Source organism: Octodon degus, unplaced genomic scaffold, assembly GCF_000260255.1.
Source record: "Octodon degus isolate 3935 unplaced genomic scaffold, OctDeg1.0 scaffold00081, whole genome shotgun sequence".
Lineage (NCBI taxonomy): Eukaryota > Metazoa > Chordata > Mammalia > Rodentia > Octodontidae > Octodon > Octodon degus.
Genome location: NW_004524657.1, coordinates 6,828,687 through 6,834,686, shown reverse-complemented (window position 1 = coordinate 6,834,686; position 6,000 = coordinate 6,828,687). Strand labels below are relative to the sequence as shown.

General features: G+C 35.5%; 2 protein-coding genes across 4 annotated transcripts in view; one reads left to right on the top strand and one right to left on the bottom strand.

Moving 5' to 3' along the window:
- The window catches only part of Cmss1 (cms1 ribosomal small subunit homolog (yeast)), a 427,095-nt gene that overhangs the window by 120,023 nt on the left and 301,072 nt on the right, over nt 1–6,000 (bottom strand). The window lies entirely within an intron of this gene.
- Filip1l (filamin A interacting protein 1 like) overlaps nt 1–6,000 on the top strand; it is a 311,808-nt gene that overhangs the window by 36,948 nt on the left and 268,860 nt on the right. The gene's annotated exons all lie outside the window — the stretch shown is intronic.

Sequence of the window (6,000 nt, the reverse complement as noted above, 5' to 3'; positions counted from 1 at the left end):
TTTTTTTTTTTTTCTGAACTGGGGATTGAACTCAGGCCCTTGCGCTTGCCAGGGAAGCGCTTATACCACTGAGCCATCTCCCTGGCCCCTAGAAGTGATTGTGTCTCAGAGGGACATTTAGTAATGTCTCGATATGTTTCTGATTGTTACAATAGAAAGTGTGGCTATGGTATCTTTTAATAAATTGGTAAAGGCCAAGGATGTTGCTGACCATCCTATAATGCACAGGATAATCCTTGACACCAAGTTTTATCCAGCACAAAATACCAATAGTGTTACTACTGGGAAACCCTTCCTTAAAACAAAGAATAAAAGACACTAATAATAAAAACAATAAAAAGGTGACATAGTAGCATACATTGACTATCCCTGTATATATTATATTATTTACTGTTATAAATGTATATAAAGATTCACTTCCTATAGATCTTTTCATGATTGTTCCACTAATAAAATCAAGCTATAAGAATAGGCAGGCTTTAAAGAGGCAACAATTAGGGTGTAGAAGCCAAATTGCAAAATTCTATCTACAAAACAGAAATCTTAACAAGCCATTAAACTATCGCTAAACTATCCACAAAGAGGTCTTTCTATACAAATATACACAGAATACAAGAACTGCCAAGTGCAATCAGTATTCAGAAATATGATGAAAGCCTGCCTAAGAACATGACATCAGGTTTTCAAAGAATATTATATGCTACTGCTAAGATGTCTCTCGGGTAGATGGATGTTCAAGAAGAAGTGGGTGGTGAATGAAAGCAAGAGACAGGAAAAGGAATATTGTGGGACTGTCCTGCTTCAAGGTTGTATACGGTGAGATTTTTGGACTTATGTGCAAACATGAGAAGCATAGAATTCTTTATCCTATTTTTTAAAATATAATCTAATTTTTAAATGTTTTATTATCATATTATGTAGGGACTTAAAGTTCAACATATCAATACTTGATGAAAAATACCTGTTCCTTATTATGCCTAAGATGTTTGAAATGCAGTGAGATAGTGAGGTTAAGATTGATAGTCCAAATCGTTTGATAATAACAATAAGCTTTTCTTCTGGATGGTTAACAACCTAAGTTTGCAGACCAAAATTAGAGAAAAAGGAGGGATACAAGGAAAGCCAACATTTTGGCCCTAGCCTTCTAAGGTCAATTAAGACTCAGGACATATGAGAACTTGTACTGTAACGTCATGTACCTCGGTAGTGTCCCAAATTTTCTGATCAAGAAGATTATGGGGCCAAAGAGGAAAGTGATTGATGACGTAGAGTGGGCCTCAGGAGAGTCACATGGGGAGAAGACACTCTCTCAGGCTTTCACAGAGAGCACATTGGCCAAGCAATGGCCGTGACTCATCCACATGGCTGCACTGATAAAGGTTCTACAATCTGAGGTACAGGATCTCAGGACAAATCCTGAGGGCATTTCACTGACCTTCTCAGACCAAAAAGCTACAACTCTTGTTGCATAGGTCCTGCTTTACCTTGGTCTTAACCATCCAGTAGAAAAGTATGAAGTCGAAATATAAGAAATAAAGCCATGCTGTTAAGTTGAGCTGTGGGGGACTCAGGTCAATAATTTCTGACATTGCCAGTTAAACAGAAGACCCAAGGCTATTATGGGCTACTGGACTCTTTTAGAATATTTTGCTGAGTTTACACACCTATAATATTCAATAACGGAACTTAGAAAAAATGGGGCATACAGATGAATGTCCATTTTGTATCTGTGTATTCAAAGAGGTTGGGATAGATATATAGTTGTATTCTCTTAATGAATAGAGGGATTTGTTCTAATGAAGTTTGTAAATAGGATCACAAGTCCGCATCTTGTACAGCAATTAACCACTAAGAATAATATATGCAGTGTATTATTTGTTGAAACTGTACTTCCGATTTGATTTGAAACTATCTCATTGCTGTTTATCAATAAAACTTTGAAAAAAAAAAGAATATTATAAGGTCTTCAAAGACATATATTAACCATTGGTGTATTGGCTGAATAGTATAAATGATGGTATATATAGCCTTTTTTTTTTGTATTTTAGTATATGGTCTACAGGGTCTCAGTACGCAAATTGGATTTGTAGTGATCTGCCTGTGTTCAGCTATCCAAGAGCTGGGATTACAGGTGTGCGGCACCACAACCAGTCTCGAACACCTTCTCAGTGCGCCCTGGGGGCGGGGCTGGCATAGGATTGAACCCTGGCTGCTGCATATGCCTAAGCAGGTGCTTTAATACACTGAATCTATTTGGCCGGCCCTATATAGCCTTTTTATATGAAAGGTAAGCCATTTGTTTTCCCTCTTTATTGTTGACAATAAAAAATAGTTTCCTAAGTAGAGGAGTATTGTATACAGGATGGCTTGCATAATTATACTGATGATTTCTGCTGGTCTACAGAGGTGAGAAGTTGATGCTTAAATTATGTTTTCTTATCCTTTTAAATTTCTTATAACTTTTTTAAAGCCAATTTTGCATACTTAAATCCAGTAGTCTGAACAACTAATTTGAATACAACACTGCACAATACAGTAACCACTGTTGAATTCCTATTATTTTGTTTGGTGAAGTTCTGTATTGTTTCCAATTAAAAAAAATTTTGTATTCTCTTTAGATAATAAAAAGAGGAATATTAAATGAGGGGCTAGAAATATCAGCGAGACTAAATGATATAATGTCAGCTATTGACAGTACCTAGAACAATACCTTCCTCATACAATATGCTCAATAGACATTTCTTGATGAGGCAAATGAAGAAAAACAAATATGGGGTTCCTCATCTTTTGTAAACACACACCAAAATGCCACTTATTACGCTAAATTAATCTCAGCATACTAGTATAGGCTTTTTTCAAAGGGACTGTTCTGGCAACAATGTCAGGAGAGCATACACATTGATCCCAAAATATGAACAAGAAGAAAAGTCAGTCTATGCCTTATCTGGATAATAATTAACTTGTGAAATGTTCCTATTCTCAAAAGCCTCCTAGCACTGATGCAAATAAAGAATTAGCTGAGTCCACAAAGAAGGATAAACTTGAGACATTTCTAGACATTTCCACAAAGAAGGATAAACTTGAGACATGCACCTTAAGACCATACTCTTAAAAGTGAGATGAGTCTGACACATACGTGTAAATATTGCATTATTTCTCCCGTGTGAGAAACTGAAAGTATAAATAAGGACCAAAATGTGTAACAGATATTGTGCAATTAACCATTAGTGTATTGTTAGAAAATGTTCAAATGGAAAGGGGAACCAGGGAGTGAGGAGAAGGGAAGGAAAAAAGGAAAAAGAAAAAATGAGAAAAGGAAACAATGCTTTTGTAAATAAGCAAGGGAGGTAGGGTTAAAGGGAGGTTTAGGAATAGGGGAGAAACAAAGGAATCAATGATTATCACATACAAGTACAAATTCCCTATGATGAATGTGAACATTTCATGTACCTAAAATGTACCAATAAACTTAGCTTAAAAAAAAGAGTTTGGGGTACTCCTATGAATTTGCATTTTAACTTTTCTTGGGTTTTTTTCCATACTCACTAAAGCTTGAGAAATTGTAAGAAGGTAGTTTGCTCAAGGAAAGTCAGATGCGTACAGTTATGAACGTTTCCCCTCCCTAAGCTAGTTTAGGTGAGCTTCAGGAGGAATGCCTACATTATCTTGCAGAGGCATGGAATATAGGTTAAAAGAGGATATGTTAAGACCCAAAGATGAGACTTAAGTTTATGATGAGTTTAATTTCTTAAGTGGTAAATTCTGAGTTGCATAAAATTATCTTCAAATTGTGTTTTATATATTTCTCAACATGTCAGAGAAATTGAAGGCTGTATTACCCATATATAATGGCCTGAGTGCCTCTCTAAAAGCTCAGATGTCTGAATTCTAATTCTTCAATGCAGCCTTGTTGGGAGGGGGCCAGGTGAGTGGGAACTGTCTAGATTATGGGGCAGAGGACTCTGGCTTAAGGGGTGGAGGGGATCGCTGCTTTTTCTTATGGGAATGGATCTCAATTGTACTTCAGCTCCCTTTTCCCTTCATTTACCCTTGCCTGTTTATCATGCTGCCTCCTAGCATGAATTGATGCGCAGCTGCATAATCTGGGCTTCCTAGACTCAAGAACCATGAAGCAAAATAAATCCTTATTCTTAATAAGTTACTCAGTCTCAGGCATTCTGGTATAGCAACAGAAAATGGACTATGATATCATTATGTGAGTTCAATGTACATTAATAAAAAGAAAAAAGGAACATAGGGGCTGGGGAGATAGCTCAGTGGAATAAGCGATTGCCTGGCAAGCGCAAGGTCCTGAGTTCTATCCCCAGTTTTACCAAAAAAAAAAAAAAAAAGCATAGAAAAAAAAAAAAAGGAACAGCAATTCCCCTCCGCCCCACAATCACATCTATTTTATCTGCTACTTTTCTAAGTAATAGAGATATCAACCTTAGATTTAATTTTTTTTGTGTGTTGTGAGAATACTGAGGCATAGAAATTGTAAAATGGCAGAAGCCCTCAGCCAAGTTGGGATTTGCAGAGGATTAATTTTTGTTCTAAAATGTGAATATAGACATCAAATGTTCTTAGAATTGACCTAATGTCATTTACTATAATAAACCTCACAATGAAGACAAAATCAGAACAACTTGGACAACTAATTCCACATCCTTACAAGGAATTCTAAATAACCAAAAATGACATAGGATATATCTAGTCAACGACCAAAAAACTTTTTTTGCCAGTGTAATGCAATATCTTTTTTTATTTTTCATGAACTACTCGGTAAATTTTCTATAAGTGATAATATAAACATCACTTCAGTGCAACCAAACATCTACTTATATTAATGTTGGCCACAAACACTCTACGATTCATCCTGTGATTATTTTCTTACCTTTGAATCTAAGCTGGATTTATGACTACTCTGACCAACAGAAAACAAAAATGTCTTTATCATGACCTATAAGCCTCAAAATGCCCTGGCAGCTTTCATTTTAGCACTCTAGGCTTAGCCTCTGCTGAATACTGTGGTAGAAAAATCAGGGCCATATTCTATTAGGATCTACTTATTCAGTAAATAATAAATTATTGAGATTTTTTTCTTTTGTTTCATTTTTTAGACAAGGCCTTGCTGTGTAGTAGAGGCTGACTTGAACTATTATGTGGTCCAGGATGGCCTTGAATTCACAGTAATCCTCCTGCCTCAGCCTCTTAAGTGCTGAGTTTAGGGATGAGTGTCATCATATCCAGCTAAATTACTATTTTAAATCATTATGTTTTGAAGTGGTTTGTTATGTAGCAATAGAAAAGTAAAACAACTACTATATACTAATCATAATTCTACATTTTAGAACTAAAATCAAAAATTTAGACAGACTTTGCATTTGCTCTGGACTGAACAACTGTTGGACAAATTCAAATAAGTCAACATTAAAGTTGTAAGTTTTGTGCTTATTTTAATAAGAACTGTTATTTTGAGTTTTTGATAAGTTAATTTTATGTTCTTTTACTTTTGTTGTTAGAAGTAGTACTGACTATTTACACTAATAGGCTATTTATGTCCAAAATTGTAGAAGTAAAATTGCTATTCATTTTTGAGACGGAGTCTCACTATGTAGTTCAGACTGGCCTCAAACATACAGAGAACCTCCTGCCTCAGCCTCTCAAGTGCTAGGATTACAGGCATGCATCGCCACAGCTGGCTTAAAGTTGCTATTAAACTATCACATGCTATTATTTTTTTTTTTTAACAACTGCCCAATTGCAAACACAAGAAAAACTAAGCAATAAACTGTTAGTGGGACACTATATTTATTCACATTGTGTTTTAGAGGCTGAGTAAATGAAACAAAGTATCCTCAATCTCTATTTTAAAACTTTCCTACTATTCTCAGTGAATGCACCTTTTAAGTCTATGCTCTTGGGAATGAGGACTACCTTGTACTTCCTCTTTTTTCTCCATTTTCTTATGTCTTCCTTATCTTAAATGAGACACATTAA